Source organism: Ixodes scapularis, unplaced genomic scaffold (assembly GCF_016920785.2).
Source record: "Ixodes scapularis isolate PalLabHiFi unplaced genomic scaffold, ASM1692078v2 PGA_scaffold7__128_contigs__length_106722199, whole genome shotgun sequence".
Lineage (NCBI taxonomy): Eukaryota > Metazoa > Arthropoda > Arachnida > Ixodida > Ixodidae > Ixodes > Ixodes scapularis.
Window position 1 is genome coordinate 80,582,899 of NW_024609882.1, and position 20,451 is coordinate 80,603,349.

The 20,451-nt window shown below is 42.5% G+C and overlaps 1 long non-coding RNA gene across 1 annotated transcript; it reads right to left on the reverse strand.

The window, feature by feature from the left end:
• Positions 1-425: 425 nt before the first annotated feature.
• On the reverse strand, positions 426-908 carry LOC120844242. The gene is made up of 3 exons (XR_005716342.1): positions 830-908; positions 595-729; positions 426-510 (listed from the first exon to the last, which is right to left on the reverse strand). It is a non-coding gene; the product is annotated as an uncharacterized LOC120844242 (long non-coding RNA).
• Between the last annotated feature and the right edge of the window lie 19,543 nt (positions 909-20,451).

A 20,451-nucleotide genomic window follows, 5' to 3' on the forward strand; every position in this document is an offset into this window, starting at 1 on the left:
ACCGCCCGTCCGGCGGAGCATGTAATAAAAGCAACGCGATCTGTTGTTCATATCGGAATGTATCGCGATAGTACACTCAAAAGCAGCGCATTCGGAAAATATTGTAGCATGGCAGATACCCTGGTGATTAAAGTGTTATTTCAGTAAACTTTCTGCACTCTGGTTATTAAAGCGATGCCTACCAAAGTCTGGTCTGCAGGGTAGGCTGAAGATTACATTACCACGCAGCCGGGATGACCGTTCAGGGGCACAGTACAAGAATCACTCTAGAGCGTGTGGTTCTGGTGATCGACGTTCGCAGCCTGCAATAGAGTTACAAAAGGTTCCGGCAATCAGTTCTGTCGCAACTTTCACAGACATACAGATTTTCTGAAATTTATTGCAGTACTCAGGCACACTTACCGAAGGGTGTGCCTCACAGTGAGCTAGAATCGACGGGGTTGGCGAGCAAGGGCGAAGCATTCCGGAAGGAACTGCTGCCTGCACGTCCTGTACTACAGAGTCAGCGTGCTGATGGCATGCAAAAACAAAGTGTAAGGTCAAACAAGCATCAAACATGGCTGTCTGCACTGTGGCAATGAAAACGATGCCTACCAAGGAGTGGTCCGCAGCGTAGGTTGAATATGATACTACTGTGCTGTCATCCCCTTCTCTGTCGCGATGGTCGTTTGGGAGCACAGCATCCGAGTCGTCGCGGAGCGTGTGTTTCTGGTGATCGACGTTCGCAGCCTGCAATAGAGCTACAAAAGTTTTCGGCAATCAGTTCTGTCGCAACTTTCACAGACATACGGATTTTCTGAAATTTATTGCAGTACTCAGGTACACTTACCGAAGGGTGTGCCTCACAGTGAGCTAGAATCGACGGGGTTGGCGAGCAAGGGCGAAGCATTCCGGAAGGAACTGCCGCCTGCGCGTCCTGTACTAAAGAGTCAGCGTGCTGATGGCATGCAAAAACAAAGTGTAAGGTCAAACAAGCATCAAACATGGCTGTCTGCACTGTGGCAATGAAAACGATGCCTACCAAGGTCTGGCCCGCAACGTAGGCTGAACATGGCACCATTGCGGAGTCATCCCCTTCGCTGTCGGGATGGTTTTTGGAGGGCACAGTATACTAGTCGTCGCGGAGCATGTGGTGCTGGTGATCGATGTTTGCAGACTGCAATAGAGTCACAAAAGGTTCCGGAAATCAGTTTTGTCGCAACTTTCGCAGACATACACATTTTCTGGAATAATGCAATACTCAAGTAAACTTACCGAAGGTGTGACTCACGACAACCAGATTCAACATGTGTGATGTCAGAGCTTCTGAGGAGCATGGGTGTTCTGTACAAGAAAGAACTTTGGTCCGCAGGTCACCTTGTGGCCTGGCCGGGTGGTCCTAAAATGTAACAATAGAGGCTAGGCTCGAAGGAACATCAAACACAGTCAGCTTTGAGCTGCACTTACAACACTTACTAAAGTCTGGGCTACAAGGCAAGCTGACAGGGAACTCGAGAGAAAGCTGTCTTATGTCTGACGACAGCTTCGGAAAGCAGCAGCCTGTATGATAATGCAATAAAGTGTGGCATTGGTAGCGCTCTAAACTGCGAGCACTAATCTTTGAAAAAATTTACCCACCACGAATGATCACTGAAGGAAGACAACAGAAGATTGTATATAGATAAAAGGCAATAGGACCAAGGCGCATTTGCTGAAGACGACACAAATCGTTTACCACGCATCACGATTGCTCAAATTTACTGAGCGGTATAGACAGAGTGGACGACCTCCTTTAGAATCGAACAGTGACAAATACTATCTCAGATCTCTCAATCTGACTGTGGAAAAAATCCCGTTAGTTGAAAGGGGGCCAAAGTTTATTGGCACGAATGTCCTGCATGGCTGTGTCTCCATGAGGACTATATCAGCTGGGTCTTCGTCTAAGTCTAGGTCTTGGAGACTTTTGGTTCTCTTCTACATGTGCGAGAACAATGTTGAAATGCCAGACCGCTTGAGTTTCCTGCCATTTTGCCTGTTCCTCTCGTACTGGTCATCTTCAAAATGTACCTTGAAAAAAGAGTAATTTTTCCAGCACAATTCATATTATTAAGTTTTATAGGGTCACTGAGGTTAGACGAATCAGCGGTAATAAGGAGTTCTATCTTTTTTATTAACCCTAAACGAACCCCGTGCCTTTTTGTGCGCGAAAAACGCGTAACACAAACCAAGACCAAAGAAATGAGAACCTCGTGAGTACGATCAGCGGCTGCGAGATATCGCGAAAACCTCAAAATTCTGGCGCGGATGTAATCTGTTGGGAGATTTACGGTTCAAAGACTCGAAAAAACAAAACAACAAAAAAAAAAAAAGAAAACGGCGATTGCTTGTTCGCATTCCCTCTCTAAGAGCTCGCGAGCAGCTTGAGAGCACGCACTAGTGCGAGTCACCGACGCGAGTGCGTGCGGTTGGGCCATACTTCAATTGCTCGGTACACATCACGAACCAAAGATCTTTCGGTGCGCGCCCCTTTTCCCACTAATGATTACAACAGCGAAAGCGTCGCTGGGAATTAACTCGAATCCGCGTCTCATGCGATCGTATTCCCAGCCGGTCAGTCTATGCGCTCGCGCCTGTAACTGCCTGAATATTCCCTTTGCAATCCTCTGCAAGATCGCCTGTATATCTTAGTCTTAGTCCTAGTTTTTATTAGCTCAGGAGGTGGAACGTGAACGCAGCTGAGTGTGAGAGCTCACCTCGCAGAGACGAGAGTTTGCGTTAGGCTTCCACTTGTCACGACGAACGTTCGCTTGCCAGGTGCGACTCCTCGCACGCTTTCCTTGTCCTTCAGGGAAGCGATCCAGCTGGAAACCTTTATTCCTTGTGTTCAAAAACCCACCCCGCTGCAGCGCCCCATTTGTTGGAGTAGAAACACAGCGTATGCGCTCATGAACCGCGAGAACACATCGGGGGGCCGCTTTAGACAGTTGCCTGGCTCGCTCCAAAAAAACACAAGATGGCGGGGACCGACGACTAGAATTTGGATTTCTATTTAGCATTCGATTTTGGATTCGGAGGCGATGTTGTCAGACTATGATGCATTTCTTGCCAGACTGTTGGGTACTTCAAAATATCGCCAAAATCTCCCAGTATAAAGGGCTCTGGACAAGCTGGCAGCCCTTGTTTTGTTCACATAAGCTTTGGTAGTTTTCCTTTTTTTTCGCTGCGTGACCGCATAATTGCGACGGCAGGAAAAAAATTTAATTCTGTAATACCGGTTGGAGTGGACTGCTAATTGTCTTGAGAGTGACAATTCGCACGTACCTTTAATATTAGGGCAATCATTACTCTAATTTGCAACCCTCACTACAACACCCCCCCCCCCTCCTCCCATCTTCGATCGGGCCCTCTTCCTGCCGTATTATCGTCGATTCTGCTCGCTGCGAAAATAGGTAGCCGACCTTTGCTACATATGTTTTTCACAAGGGCGAAGCCATTTTGAAGTATCGTCACTTCTAGTATGGGCGAAAAAATAAATTGTGTTTGCCACACCAATAGAATACATTAGGTTATCAGCGTAACCGTCACCCACTCTTATTTTGGCTCCTCTTTATGTACTATTTGCAGGTTAAAAGTGTTTGGTGTTGTTTTTTCTTTTTTCGTTTCTTATACCGGCTATATCTACCAGGTGGCTAGACGAGATCAAGCGAAAAATATCCGTAGATAAGAACGATCTTTCTTAAAATTCCCGATTGAGTGTCTACCAGAGTTGGTAACTTGTAAAAAATTAAATCCATTCATGCCTTAAATTCGTGTTTTCGTAAATTGCACCTCACAGCATGCTATTGCTGAATTCTCTATTGCCAAACGCGATACTTACGAAAGCAAAAACCGATAATTTTTTTGAAATGCTTATGCCTTCGTCACAGTATGATAAGATATATATTATTGTTATATTCTTCAAATGTGTCATTTTCTGAAATATGCGTACCCCATGCTTTGTACTTTGAGCGCTTTGTGCTGGTGTAAAATAACTGACGAATTCGGTTAAAACCATTTAGTGTGAAACACACTGAAATGAGCAATTGCAGTATTTAAACAAATAAACACGGAGATAACGCAGCACTGACCCAGTATGATGTTGCTTCTTTTCTCTTTCGTGAGTTCACAACTTTTTATTCACTTCGGAAGCGCATTAAATTTATATCTTGTTATTCGTTCTCCGTCCTACGAAGCTTTCTATCAATGAAAAGGCCGCAGTGTTTATGCATCTGCGAAAATTAAAAATAAACCTCTATTACGTCAGCATCACTTTTTCCTGCGTAACATTTTATTCCAGGATTCCGTGGAGTATCGACGAAAAGGGCTTGGATGCCTGCAGAAATACTCCCTTGCTCTGAAGGCACTCAACCCTGTGAGTTTAACATTTCTCTTAAATTGTAACACCTGCGGGGAAGTAATCCACCCTGCCCGTCCCTTTTGTAATTTACAAAGGGTGCAAACATTATCTTAGAACCTAGTGATTCGATATCTTAGAGCGGATTGGGGTTACGAGAAGTACCAGGACCATACTGGCAAACGGCATGATGATTATTACAACTTCGAGTTGCCAGCATACACAAGGTTCCAAGGATTTTAAGAACTGATACTTAACGGTGTTATCACATGTTTTTACGAAATTTTGAGCGATATGTCTTTCTGGAATTATTGCTCTTTATTACAAATAAATCAATAAATCAATTCATGTTTTATTGCGCCCCAAACATCTGGTAAGAACTTGGGAGGGTTACACTTGCATAAAGTGAAGGGCCGTCAGACTAAAATATTTTCACACTGCAAGGAGAGCAGCTTCACATTACACTATTTGAAAACATCAAAGGGTAGTAAAATTGTCCCCGTCAGGGTTAAAATACTTGTCGTACATGTTGTCCATCCGAGTCAACGGAGGACTATCTTTTATGTTAGAAACGTAAGAATAAACCGTACATTGTTTTTACCGCTGGGGAATATGAAGTGATTTTATAATATAATATAATCGTATATTTTCATTCCAAAGCAGTGTAGAGGACAGGGAAAAAATCTGCAGTTGTAGCTTGTCAGGCCCCTGCCATTCAGCACTTGTCATAGAGTACAGTATAAAATTCAAACTAAGTAATCACTCAAAGCATAACAGAACATTTAAATTGGAACCAACAAATAGGTAGAGTAACAATGATAATAATAATGCGGACACAAAACGCACAAAATATATACCGGTTGAAGTAACAATAGAGTAAAATGACGCAAATACTTTAACTGGTGAATCAGCATAATAACACAGTTTACATGCAACACGCCATACATACACGCATGCATACATACATACGTACAAAGATAGGCATACGTATACATATATACATAGTCAAGTAAAACACAAGGTGATGAAATTGCAGACATCATGATGCACAAAAAAATCATACATACATAATATACAGTAAGATCACATCAGAAAAATAGTACAGCGAGAATCCATATATTCATAAAAAAAAATTCGAAAACGTCGCATCAGTAAAATATGAAATGTGACTTCAGGTACTGTTTTGTTGATGTTTCCGGTGTAATGTTTTGCTTGCGAGGTTGTTAACAGGCAAGGTATGAAGTATATATTGATGTCCATACGAGGCCCTGACGGCTGGCATTTTCCAGATTAAATAATTGCAGCAGTGGTGCGTTGTTTATTGTTACTGTAATTTTATAAAGAAAAACTTATCTCAAATCATGCATTTTTAACACAAATATAATATTTAATTTGTTAAAATATTTAAAAGTTGATGTAAACCATGGAACGTTAGTTATAATTCGTAGAGACCTTTTTTTGTGCAGGAGTAATTCCAGCATGTTCTGATTTGTAGTTGTTCCCCATATGACATGGCAGCAAGTTTGAGTCGGCAGAAGCAAAGAATTATAGAGGAGTTTTTTGTATTTTGTGGCAAAATATGTCTATGTTTATTCATCAAGCCATTAAGTTCGTTTAATTTCAAGACAACGTGGCTTATGTGTTGGTCCCACGCGACATGTTTTGAGAAGAAAACACACATAACTTTAATTTCCTGAGCAAATTTTATATTATTTCTGACCAAGCGAAGAATTGTAGACACATGTGCTATTTCATTTCTAGGTATAAATAATAAGACCTTCGTTTTATTGGCGTTAAGTTTTAAGTGGTTCAAGTGAGTCCACATTTTTAAGGAAGAGAGAAAATCGTTACCAGAAACTATAATTGTCTCGGGGTCAGGCCCAGTAAAAACAAGGTTATATCATCAGCATATGCTATTGACTGTACTTTGGTATTGATATTGAAAAAGTCATTCATATAAATAATTAATATTAGGGGCTCCAAGATACTGCCTTGTGGGACGGCTGATTTAATATCCTCAGTAGATGATAGGAATGAATTATGAGATACGCACTGCTTACGGTTTAGGAGATACGATTTAATTAGCGATAACACGGTTCCGCAAACACCATACATGTCAAGCTTAGCAATTAAGATGTTATGATTAAAGTTGTCAAACACCTTAGGACGATCTAAAAAAAAGGCCGAGTGAAACAATTTTTTTCTTTCAAAAGCTTCGATAATTATATTTTTCTGCTTTATGAGCGCAATCTCAGTCGAAATATTTTTACGGAATTTGATAACAACATATGCTTGTTAAAAAAAAGTTAATTAGGCGTGAATGAATGTTTTTCCTCAAGTCCCCAGGAAAATACAGGAAGAATAAAAATGGGCCTATAGTTGGAGAAATTATTTAAATCGCCTCCTTTATGAATCACGGTTACCTTAGCGGTTTGCATTCGTAAAGGGAACGTACCTGTTTCTAACACTAGGTTAAATATCTATGTGAGTATAGGGGCAAGTAAATCTGGTACGTATTTTATTGGCTTTATTCGTAAATCGTCTATATCACGAGATTTACTGTTCAAGCTAAGGAAGTTATTGACAACCTCGTTTTCGCTCGTGGAAAACGAAAATAAGGAGTCACTTACACGAGCAAGAGGGGTTATGTCATTTCCTGTTCGCACACTATTGCTAGCGGGTTCGCACACTATTGCTAGCGGGTTATTAAAGCACTGGCTGAACTCTCCCCATCGTAGTCTCTTCCATTGAGAATTATGTTTTGGATGGTCGACTCAGAAACTGGGTGCAAAACGTTTCTCAGTCGCTTCCATAAAATATGTCCCTGCACAGTTTCGTTAAACTGTATATGCTAGTAGTTCTTTTTTGCATGTTTTAACTGTGGATTAAATTGATTTCTCTAACGTTTATAATTTTTCAAAGATTTTATGTTCTTTGTTCAGATAAATGTGATAAAAAGATTGTTTTTGACATTTGTTTTTTGTAGTAATTCCGCGGTAATCCACGACTTACGGGATTTTTTTTATTTTTCTTTACTTTTTTGTACGGAAAATTTTGCTTATACATTGCGACATTGTTATCAATGAACTTGTTTAATGCTGTATCCACAGCTTCCTTGTGCGTAATGTAGTTACAGTCAACGCAACGAATATCTTCACGGAACTTATCTAGCCTAAAAGTTGTGATTAGTTGAAAAGAGGGACACATTTCTGGTCTGTGCTGTTTCCTAACAATTTTGGTAGAAGACGAAAAAATTGGAAAGTGATCACTAATGTCAGCAAGTACTACACCAGCGGGTATATGCGCTACATCACGATTTGTGATAAAAATACATATTGTTATAGAGGAAGAGCATGTAGCACGTGTCGGTATCAGTGTTGCGGAGTTGCCACTCCGGAGTTGGAATGATTCCGGAACCATTGCGCGTTTTCGCGACCCCGGAAAGGAATGGGAATGGAATGGCGGCAACATCGAGGGGAATGGAATGAGAATGGAATTAGATGCCCTTTGACCGGAATGGGATGGGAATGAAAGGGGCCCGGTTCTTTATTTTATTTTTTTTATTTTTTTTATTTTTTGAGGGGGGGCGGGGTTACGTTTAGCTAAATTGAGCCAGTCAGCGAGTCGGTTGCTCCGAATTAAAATGAGCGGGAAACTGATAGAGAGCGTGGAGCCATATAACAGACCATGCGCAAAAAATGCAATACAAAAAACAAGCGTTAGCGCAAATGCCAGATGGGGGAGGGGGTAGGGCGGTGGCAATGGCGCCTTTCAGGGACGAGCAGGAGACTGGCTTCACTGGTGTTACACGAGATCGAAACAATAATAATAATAATTGGGTTGTGTGTATGTTTATACAGCCTAGAACTTGCTCTGCCTCACAGGGGCGACGAGTCTCCCAGCTGTAGATGAGCAATTGAGCCATTGAAGTACAACCGCTAGCCTGGGGTCTTTAACGTACACCACGCAGTAGTGATACACAACCGCACGCCGGTACGATGCTCATCCAGATCGAAACGGGCAGGGGTGGGAATTGAAGCCATGATCCCTGGGTTCTGCTGCGCAAGCTTTCGCTCCACGTGCTCCGAGCTGGTGCGCGCTAGCCCACTCGGCCACCAATCCCCCTGAGGTCGAAACGAGAAACCTAGCACCAAGCAAAAGAAACGAAAGAAACCTCAATGCACGGCTCCTCATCGTCTTTCCTGTCTTGCTTATTTTTTTTTTTTTGTTTTTTTTTTTTTGCGCGCGCGGTTGCATGGAGAAATTACGCGCGCGCACAGACTGGGATCGGGGTGCGTGGGGTGACTCATTACTCGAAGAGCTATCGCTATATTACCCAAGCATCACGGAGAATGCCGGGATTGGTGTTTCACGTGCCGCAAGTGCTGGCGTCAGCAGTAGTAGCTTTTCTAAAGCAAATACCCAAAACAAATGGCATCTTGCACGCGCGTTCGTCAACGCTTTATTTTGGTTATTTACTTCGAATCTTTTATACGGGGAAGGCGTGCGCGAGTGGCGCGTGAAACACTAATCCCTGCAATCCCTGCTAGCAAATGGTCTGTCTATTCGTTGACTCGCACACCGCCGAAAGATGATCAGTTATTGTTTTTTTATAGTTCGAGGAGCGTTGGCCAACCCTGCTGCCTTCTACGTTCATTCGCGCGCACTCCTTTGAGGCGCGAAATCTGGGTTTGCTTCGGTATTAAAACAATCAAGATTCACCTCTCTCTCCTCTTTCGCTTTGCTCCGACGCTTGTCTTTTTATACTGCATTTTGACGTGTAAGTCCACCTTTTACTTGTTCTTTGTTCCGATGCTTGTTTTATGTGTTATATGTTTTACATTCAAGTGGGTGAGGGTTACAAGCAAATTAGCGTATGCCCGCTCATTTCTTTTGACTTTAGTCTCTGCATACCTTGTTTCACCTTGCGATGGACTGCTGCGAACGCTTCGAGTCACCCCAGGCGATCGAGCACTGTGAGCTTAGTAAGAGCAGTGTTTCTTTTTTTAGGGATTTAGCATTTTTTTGCAATTGTTTCTGCAATATACACGAGAAAAAGTAGGGGTCCGAGAACAGATCATTGCGGTATACCAGAGGTTACAGGAGTGCATCGGGAACGGCAGTAGTTAATTTGCACAACCTGGCTTCGAGAGGTGAAAAAAACCTTCAAGCTAGGCTACAATAGAAGAGTCAAGAGACAGTGTGGACGTCTTCGCTAGGAGACGTTTGTGGGAAACGCGATCGGAAGCTTTCGAAAAATCGAGAAAAATGACGTGAACTTGAACAGTCTCAAAGAAAAATGAAGATCGTGGCATAACGAGGGAAGCTGCGTTTCGCATGAACGGTGCGTTTTATAAGCATGTTTGTTTAAAACAAAATTACTTATTCTGTTCCAGGAATTCCATAACATGAGAATGATTTACATGTTCCTTGAGCTTAAAGCCTAGGGAAGGGCCGGTAATTTAGAGGGGAGTGAGCATCTCCACATTTGCAAGCCGGAACAAACTAACCTTCTTTCCAGTCGTCAGGAAAATCACCGGTATCTGAGGATTTGTGAAATAATGATAATAGAAGAAGAGTTAAGAGTGGCTTAGACATTTTAAATATATTGCTACTTATGTGTACACTTCACAGCGCACAAATACAACCCACTATAAAAATGCGTACACACGCAGAAATAACACTCATGCAGCGCTGTGTGAGTGTTATTTCTTTGTGTGTTTGTGTTCTTATAGTGTCTTGTGCTTGAGCAGCTTGAAGTGTTGGAATGATTCACCAACTGGCCCAGGCTAAAGTTTTGATTTGTTCATGTCGTAAGCTCCTGGTGACGATTACGTTTTGAGCGAGTTTATTGATTTGCCAATGCCGTTTTCCGAAAAATAAATGGGATGCATAGGTGGCACAGACAGAGTTGAAATATCTGGCGGCGTTATGATGAAAAAAGATTAAACACGGCAGAAAATGCGTCACAAAACGTTTCAACAACCTCATCATAAGTGAACGAGATTTTATTGTCATTTACTAAAGAGACTGGTTCACCATAATGGGGATTGGTTATGCTCCGAAATATCTGAGTGTTACGTTTGAGGATAGCGGCAGGATTGTGCTGGTAGTATTGTGTTTTAGATTTCTCGACTGCTGAGTTCTACAGTGCGAAAACAAAAGAAAGGCAGGACCATGTCTGATCGGTGTTAAGATGTCGGGCACGTCGGTACAATTGGTTAATTTCGGCTACAGAGCGACTTCAGCTCCCGAGTGTACCATAGTGTTGACTGGTTTTCTCGAAACTGTATTAGCGGTATGTAACGACCAATAAAAGCAAGGAACGTTTCATTAAAAAAAATTCTTCTCCGCAGAGCAATAAAAACGTTCGGCATATATGAGTCACGAAGAGACCTTATGCCGATTTGAATGGGATCAACTTTTGCTCTTCGATATACTCCAATTTCGCGCCAGGATACCTTGGCCGTGTCCTGTTTAATAAACAGGGTGCAGTGGATGTATGTGTGACCACTAAGGTCTTTGAAATATATACATGTTTTAACATTGCACTGTGCGATGTAAGAACTAAATCTATAACCGAGGACGATGACTCGGTCACTCATGTTGGCCCTCTTACAAAATGCTCGAAGTTAAACGTTAGACTGAAGTCTATAAAAAATTGAGACTAATTCCGAGATTTCGTTGCTGATGCAACGTCGCTGTCCCATTCGACGTATGGGTAGTTAATATCTTTCACCAAAACCAGTTTTGATAAAGGGTGCTGTTCATCAAGCAGTTTACCAACAAAAAGAAAATATTGCAACAAGGTGTACGATAACTTACCCCGACAACTACTTCACCGCGTGAACCGTTTATGGAAAAAAAATTATATGTCTATATCTGATATAACGCTAAATTTTCGGGGATGAAGACGATTATTTACAGTAAGCAGAACACCTGCGCCTCTTTCTTAACCGCGGTCACTACAAAATATATCAAAATATGATTGATGACGCGAGATCAAAAAAAGTTTATTACAAAGTATTTCCGACGTGAGCCAGCGCAATGCCAATGCGATAATGCTAACATTCACGACATCAAGCAACTCATTCAGGTCATCACGCCCATTAGACTTCTAAGACTTCTACTATTTGTTTACAAAAGATACAAGGTATGGGTATTGGTAGCATTACTACATCGTGATTGCACGGTTTTACTACTAAATGATTGTGCCCTAAATTCACGAATTGGATGTGCTCTAGTACTACTACATGATTGTTAGATCGGACATTCTAATATAGTGTCGTCAGGTTAATCATACATGTAAAATCGACCGTTTAGTACAATCACGATCGTTAATCGTGATTGTATTAATCATGTTCTTGAAAGAAATCTTTAAAAAAGGAGCTGCTTGTGACTTCCCATATTCGAGCTGCTTTAAAATCACTATTCAAAGAGGCAGAAACCAATGCAATTGGTCAGTAATTATGAACACACAAAAAGTTATAAGATTTGTACACTGGAACAACCCCGGTAGTTTTCTACACAGATGAAAAAAAAAGTGTTTTTCAGGACATGTTAAAAACATGAAAGCCGTTTGCAAATCTCTGTAATGCGAAGTTAGAGCGTACCTCTTAAGGTATTTCGATTTAGTGATACACCGTACTAAAGAATTATAGGAAGAAATATCTATATCTACAGATTAAATCTCGCACTTTTGCGTACATTATTTAAATCATACCTTGTATTTTTTTTTCAATATTACAGATTTGTTTAAAAAATCCTTGACGATTACGCTTGTGCGGTTTGTGCAGTAACTTCTACGTTCAGGAAGATTTACGTGTGTGGATGTTTGCGATAAGTCGCCTAAATAATTAAAATTTGTTAATTTTTAGTGAAAATAGACAACCAAATTAACTATTTTTAGAATGACTTGAAGCTGGCGGGAAACTTGGGGGCGCACAAAAGTTACCACTCATGAAGCAGGTGCAATGGCGGAATGCCATTATAATCTGATCGTCCGAGTTTTTGAGACAGCCAGCTTTGCGCCTGCTTCACCAGTGGTAACTTTGGTGCGCCGCCAAGTTTCCCGCGAGCTTCAAGTCGTTCTAAGAAGAGTTGATTTAGTGGTTTTCGATGAAGTGCTCTAATTGGAACCATATGTATATTTTCAGTAATTGAAAAGTTCATTAGCAAATGTTAATTAATTAGCCGACTTATCGCAAGCATTATCCGCCCATATAATGTACCCCTGGCCGTATGACTCACCTTCCTGACTTACTTTTTTTAACAAATCTGTAAAGCTAAGAACAAAACATGGTGAATATATATAATAGTTTTATTAGCGCAAAATCATGCACATATGTTGATAACTGCCTCGCGAAAGCACTATCATGCTTGTGCGTGAGAGCAGGCAGTCCATTAAAGAAAAACAAACATAAAAACAGAGGAATAACAATTAAGCGTAAAATAAGTAGCACATGTTACAAGCTTTGCAGTGTCTCATAATTGCACCTTACCTTGAAATAAAAGCACACAGATTAAATAAAACATATGTCACACGCTTTGCGGTTACGATCAAAGAAAAACTCTCTACGCTATTCGCTTTATGCAATCATATATTTTATGTTGTATTTCGCACAAAGTTATGTACACATAGGAGAGCCAATGAGTTTGTTAACAGAGCAAAAAGCAAAAACAAAAATACATGTTTCCCTTTTTTATTTAAGATATTTTTGTAAAAGTAAGAGAACACTTCAGACACAATAGTTTCAGCTTTCTTTTTATGTTGCAGAAAAGCAGACGAGTAATGCTGCGAGCTGGAAATGAATTCAAAATGCTCGCCAAGGATGTTGCCCTGCTCTTCAAGATTGCTTGGGCATTTTCCATTTCTGGAACGAAGTGGAATAGTGAAAGCATAATATGAGCCATTTACTTTATGAATCCTGTCCAATACTTCCTTGGGAGAAGTACTGCTATTGATAGAGGACGCAAATTTTTGCCAGTTCTCGCGTTTCGCTTCGCGACGAATGTACCTTGCACGACCTTTCATCTTTTTTGGAAAGATATCAGGTTATCCCGAGTTGGATAACGAGAACACTTGAAGCTTTCCTATTGAAAAAAACCAGCCCAAGCTGGTTCCAGCATCCCAGCTTCAAGCTGGGTTATTGCCCCAGCATGCTCAGCTTGGCATGCTGGTCATTATGGTTGATCTGGTCCCAGCTTCAAGCTGTGTTATTGCCCCAGCAGGCCCAGCTTGGCATGCTGGTCATTATGGTTGATCTGGTCCCAGCTTCAAGCTGTGTTATTGCCCCAGCAGGCCCAGCTTGGCATGCTGGTCATGCTGGTCGATCTGGTCGCAGCTTCAAGCTGGGTTATTGCCCCAGCATGTCCAGTTTGGCATGCTGGTCCTCCTGGTTATACTGATCATACTGGTGGACTTCCCAACCAGTTTAACCTGTTTAAATTAATACACAGGATAAACAAGCCCAGCTCTTCGGAAAAGCCAACCTGGCATCCAATTTATTCGTTTCGTACTTGCGGCCGCCTCACATGAACTCAGATGCTACGTATCCTCAGCGCTGACGCAGTACTAACCGACGCACAGAAAATGGTTCTCGGCCAAAGCCAACAATATTATTAAAACCAGATTGCTTATCTTTCAACGCGAAAAATACTAGACACCCGCCAAAAACAGACAATAGCGAAAGAAAAAAAAATTACACGGATGAGAGAAGCGAACCTGGGTCCCGCCAGCGATGGGGGCGAAGCGGCAACTTGCGTGGTCGGCAGAGGTGAGGAAACCCGTGTGGCTAGGATGGCATTGGCGATACCCCTCGGCCCCACCGTCATTCACAAGCACACACACGTTCGAAGACACGAAGCGACGCCTCAGTGGGGACGTCCGACGTCTTTTCGCACTGAACGGACTACCGCTCGCTGTCTCGTCAAAACCCGTTTCGCTTGCATCGTCGTTCAACTAGTCATGTAATACTCAGCTCTTCGAATTTATCACTAATCTACTCTTCAACACCAATGCTGGATCCAAGGCTGACGTCATCTTCATCGACTTTGCAGAGGCATTCGATACAGTTCCGCATTGTCGCTTACTACTAAAGATTTCACACCTTCAAATAGAACCTTTTATTCTGGACTTAATAGCAGCCTTTTTTACGTGGCAGAACGCAGTCAGCGAGATTAAATAACACCCTTTCATCCCAATGTCTCCTCACATCAGGTATCCGACAGGGTAGCGTTATAGGACACTAGTCCTATAATGCTGTCCCATAATGTCCTACAATAGGAAATTATAAGACAGCGTTATAGGACCCCTCCTATTCCTACAATACATCAACGGCCTCCCATCAACCCTAACGTACACCATTAGGTTGTTTGCGGATGACTCTGTGTTATATCGGAAAATAGCCAACTTCGCTGATAGTCTCGCCCCACAGGATGACCTGGACAATATTGGAACATAATGGTTGGAATGGCAACTCAACATCAATACTGCCAGACGTCGGCAAATGACAATCACCAAAAAGACATGTGAAATCGATCCAATACAGCCTTCTTTCTCTTGAAGTTGAAGTTGCCACGTGATATAAATATTTAGGCAATCACATCAAGCATAATTTAGCTTGGAACGAACACATCAATCATGTCATACAGAGTGCATCAAAGAAACTTGGCTTTCTAAAGCGTATGTACATTGCACCAGGCACCGCAGGGTACGCGTATGCTTGCCTATAAAACTATCGTACTCCCAAAGCTTAAATACGCAAATAAAATTTGGAATGCGCATCAAAATTTCCTGGTCAAAAGTTTTCAATCACTGCGAAACAAAGCCGCGCGATTTATCTCTGGAAATTATTCGTATCACACCAGCGTTACGCTCATAAAACAAAATATTGTTTTATCTTTTCTAGCGATGCGAAGAAATATTTCTCGCTTGTGTTTTTTTTTTTTTTCATCGTCTTCATTACAGTGCTTCCACCTTCTCAAACAGTCATTCTGTTCATATCTCAGCCAGAATTGATAACGCACAGAGAGTGGAAACTTATGCAGCTTGCACTACTATTTTTTCTTCATACCCGTTGTTATTGTGCATTTCCGACTGGGACACTCTGCCAGAATCTTTCGCAGCCCAACAGAATGAGGTGTTGCTTAAAAAGATGTTTGAACAAAGGTTTTCAAATGTACGCTGAAACTCGAATCATTGAGCGTGGCCAATAATGTGGCGTTATGTATGGACCAGCCAACGTGAATTTCTGACGCGATATTTGTTTCTGTTACTTTTTTCGTAGCTTTTCCCTCTTAGATTTACCACAAGCTTTTTTTTACTCTTGGACTTGAAATTTGCATTCTTGAATATGCTGGAATGTGAATGATGATGTGATACCATGCTTGAACCAGATAATGTGAATTTTGTTACTCTGTCGTTTTTTTTTTATAGAATTATTTTTATAGTGTGCTTTTTCTCAATTGGAAAATCGCCGCTCATGTATTGCATCCGCAAGGCTGTCGTTGAGCTAAATAAATGAAATAAAACGAAATAATCAAGTTTGTCTCTCTTGGTGTATATAACCCAATAAATATGTCCCTGTTTACAGTTTTTTTTTTTCAAAATGCATTTAAGAAAATATTAGGCGAGCAACGCGGACTAAGCTAGATGCATATAGTGACACTAAAGTGCTTAATTGAGACACTCTCATCACAACGTTAGCAACTGAAAGGTTGATTTCTTTCGTATCACTGACGTAATGTTTAGGGTTAAGAATACTTCCGGACTCGTTTTTGTCCTTCGCAAATGTCTACTAATAAGCGCCAGTGATTGGCTCCGAGTGATACACGGGAATTCGTGCGAGTTCATAATAGACTCACTTGGTGGGTCCGGCAATTGGCTGCCTCTTAATCTATGCTCCACAGACGGGAAGACGTCTCTCTTTTAGATTTACATTCGGACTGGGGAGCTTGTTGAAGTGCTTTTGTTTTAAAGTGAGCCTCTGTCTTTCGGTGCGTCCCTGTCGACTGCACTGCTTCTCTCCCTTGGGGGCTATATTCCGCTCATTAAATTGCAACAAACCCCACAACGCGCTTTCAGTATCCGTATAATTTTATTCAATAAATATTGTGATACTCGGCACGTCACTGCTTTAGTTTAGATGTTTCTTTTTCAGTTAGCTCCTATTTTCAGTGATGCGTTCTGAAGACTGCGGTACATTCAGTAAGCACATCGCACGGAGACCAGCGCACGCTCGTGATTTGGAAAGGAGACTGGTACGTCAGACCTCTCGCTTCAGACCTCCCCGCATTGGAACAGTTATTGAGCTCCGAATTAGGAACCTTATGGTCCCAGGTTTGATTCTCTTTGAGGAGCACTCGAAATGTCGCCCTTCCTATTAAATTTACCCATATTCCTCTCTCGCGTACACGTGCGAATCATATACAAAAAACGTTCACCCTTTCCGCTCTCTTGAAGAAGCAAGACCTGCAGAGCTGTATTCTATACACTGTGTGCTTCTTCTTCTTCGTCGTCTGTTTTTCGAGCTGTTTCCTACGATAAATTCCCTCCAACGCGCCCAAATATCCATTCTTCTATTCTAGCTGGAAAGGCTGCCGCCATCTACGAGCGACGGCGGAAACCATACTGGTTCTGTGCTTGCCGCCGCCGCCTATAGACGGCGGTAGCTGTACAGGAAGGTTTGTGTCGACATACATGAACAAGACCCTGGGGAACCTAGCCCTTAACAGCTCTGCTGTAAAAGGGCGCAGTGTAGTGTACTGATAATTGATTCAACTTGCACGTTTGACGGAGATGTGTCACCTCACGAGTTTTAAAGTGTTCCGTTTGGACAGTGCCTAACACGGTGGTCTAAGAATGCGTCCAACCTCGACTCCTGCTGGTCATGCGCTCTTATATTTTTTAGGAAAATAACAACGGCTTGACATTTCACGGGGTAAAATTGACCTGCTCAGCGCGCATTTCAGGAACGTACGAATCTTATATGGTTAGCCGCCGTTTTTTTGTGGCTTATTTTACAGCGGAAGTACCGCGTGGGACTTCCTATACAAATGCATCTTCCTAATATCACTAACACTGGGTTGAATGCAGATGCAACTCGTCTAGTGATGGAAGAAGGTAAAATGACTATAATAGGCTGCTTCGGGTAGTACAATGATTATAGCTGACAGGAATTTCGGATAAGTCCCATTTAGTAGGGCATGCTGAGTAACCACATTCTGTCGTATCGCTACTAAAATGTCAGTTAATTAAAATAAAGAAAGCTGGCATACCTTCTAGCAAAAAGACCTCGGTGAATATTGAGACCGGAAGGACACTTCATTTAAAATGAAGCGTACTATGCGACACTCAGCATGATATTTCGTTTTCATCCGTTGCGGTTAGACTCACGTCGCACTTTCATTTTAGGTGCTCATCAATTCTAGGCCGCGTCATTTGCTAAGCTCGCTCGAAATATTATGGTGATCCGAGGGGCACGAATTAATCTGCGCGGGAACTTTGACCCCTATGCATAGTAGAACGTAGTATATATGTTTTTATTGGGTTTTACTGAAACGTTGATATGTTGTTTTCTTTTCATTTTTCATCGAAACAGAATTATGAGAAGAAGTACAACATCAATCTTGATACATTTTTCACAGAATTGGAGGTAAGTTTGAATATAGAATTATATCACACGTCGCAGTATAATAATTCACTATAATTATTTTGCTCAAAAACGTTTTAAAACTAGAGGTGCTAACCATTATATAATATGACAAAGATTTCAGAGGCTGAATTCAATTATGATTGTATGGTAGTCCATTTTAAGTAGAATATAACTCCCAAGGCATTTGTAGGAAACTACATAGTCAGAGTCACCATTCTGCATCAATCAATTCAAAAGCTTCCGGACACGTTTCATTATTGTTGACCGCTTGCAAGCATATTGCATGATAACGAGTTTCCACGACTATAAGTTGTGTGACCCGAGAAGTAGGACTGGAGGTTTTGGCGGTTTAAAGATAGGGTAAATGACCGTTGCACAGTTAGATGAAGGAATGGATCCCGTATTTTCTGATTTACTTCACCACGGTATCCAGGATTACGTTTAGGTGTTCTTCGCCTCACTGGTGAGCACAGACTTATATAGTGGTCGAGGTTTTCATGGGTGTGTAGTCGCTTCACGCAGTTTTCTACTGTTCTCCGGGGCTTGTGTACGCCCATAGCAAGACGCCGATGATTTTCGTCTAGCATTTTGTGCATCTCTACGAAGAACCCTGTAAAATATTTCACTATCTGGATCATAGAACTGGAAATCTAATTGGAATTGTTTTCGGAATCCTGAAAACTAGATTGCATACAGAGGCAAATGTTTGTTCATTAAATTTAGATAGAATCCAGACAAATTTCTATTACCATAATTCAGATGGCGAAGAGATATACTGTTTTTGTTTGCGGTAGGGATATGTCTTGTAGACTGATTCTTTATTTCATCAGAACGCAAAGGCTGCTATTGTGGCCGGTGTCATGACGGCGGGACTTTCCTAATCCTCGTGAGTCGGTTGCTTTCCCATCTTCAGTGTCTCCTTGTAAACGGGTTTCATCGGTTTTTGCGAGACTTCTGAGTTAGCCTTTCTAGCTTGTCTAGATAGTTTGTCCTTGTACATTGGGTCTTCCGCTGCCTTTTTTTATTTTTTATTACGAGTGGTTGAGTTTGCTGCGGAAACCTTGCTATTTTCTGTCTCTACTGCCTTCCGGGAAGCGAAATCATTTCTCGGAATTTCTACGTGTCCTGGAATCCACTCTACAGTCGGAGCGATATCCTTCCCCTATAGTTCTTGGTGATCAATTTGATTTTTTCTTCACCAATGCTCTTTGGAAGACCTTTTGAGAGTTGGTAATGTTTTGCTAGAACGTTCTTTATCGGCCTGTTGTATATGTATATACATACTATACACACATACTGCACCACTGTCGTCTGTATCAGTGTGGGCCTAAGGTTTCCCCAGTTTTGTCAATGCGGTCTGGGTTGGTGTTGGTAAGAGCACCTTCGGCTGCTGCAAAGTCGCCCGCCGGGTCGTCGTTGTCGTAAACAAACTCTGCCAGCTTTGTTCACAGCAGGGAGTTGATTGCCTTGTCATGACAGGTGGGCAGAATCCAGTCGACATACGTCGCCGGACGGATCCCGTCTGGGATTTTCTCCAGCTTCGTTTTCCGAGGACGAGCGTGGCGCTGGCACTCCAAGACAACATGGGCAGCCGTCGCAGTCCTGTGGCACCGGCGACATGTCCGCTCGTGGGGGCGGTCGCTGAAGGACTTATGGCGCATAGCCTGGCATAGAAAAGTGCTGGTCGCGAGGTGGCAAACGAGGGTCTGGGTGCTCCTCGGTAGGTCATTTGGCATCATAGGAATTGGACGCATCTGTTCGCCCGGGCGTTCCTACCGTTCCTTTCGGAGGTTGCGTGTAGTAATGTTCTTCGCTTTCGATGTTTGACAATTTCCTTGACGACAGACGGGTCTGCCGGGCCGGCTGCGACACCGGCTCATTTGTGGAATGCGTTCGGCATGGCTGCCATCTGGCAAACTGCTGTCCGCGCGTCGCGGTAAGCCCGCTCGTTGCCGTCGATGCCCAAATTCGCGGGCACCCAGGAAATTGTAGCTTTGATGCTGAGCCTGTCTCGATGATCTAGGAACGCGGCGAGCAACTCGCCCACTATTCCCGTGTACATTGAAGTGATCCCGCTCGTCGCCTACAAGTGTCGTATGCTCTAGTCGAGTAGGTGAACACCAGGAGACTGCGTGAGATGTCTGTTGGTGCAAAATTTTGAAGAACCCACAGGTATGCTCGGAGGAGTGTTGTGAGTTCCGCTTCCGTAGTGTCGACGTCTTCAGTGGTCGAAAGTGCAGCCGCGTTCGGGATGCCATGGGTGATGTCGACTGTTCGAGGCGTGGTTTAGGCCGCACGTCCTGACGCTTCCTGTCTCGTGGCGACGTCCAATCCCCGAAGTGAAGAACCCAGGGGTTCAGTGGAGGTGGGAGACTTGGTAACGTAACGAACGGTTTAATTACATGGTTGCGATACAGTCGTCAA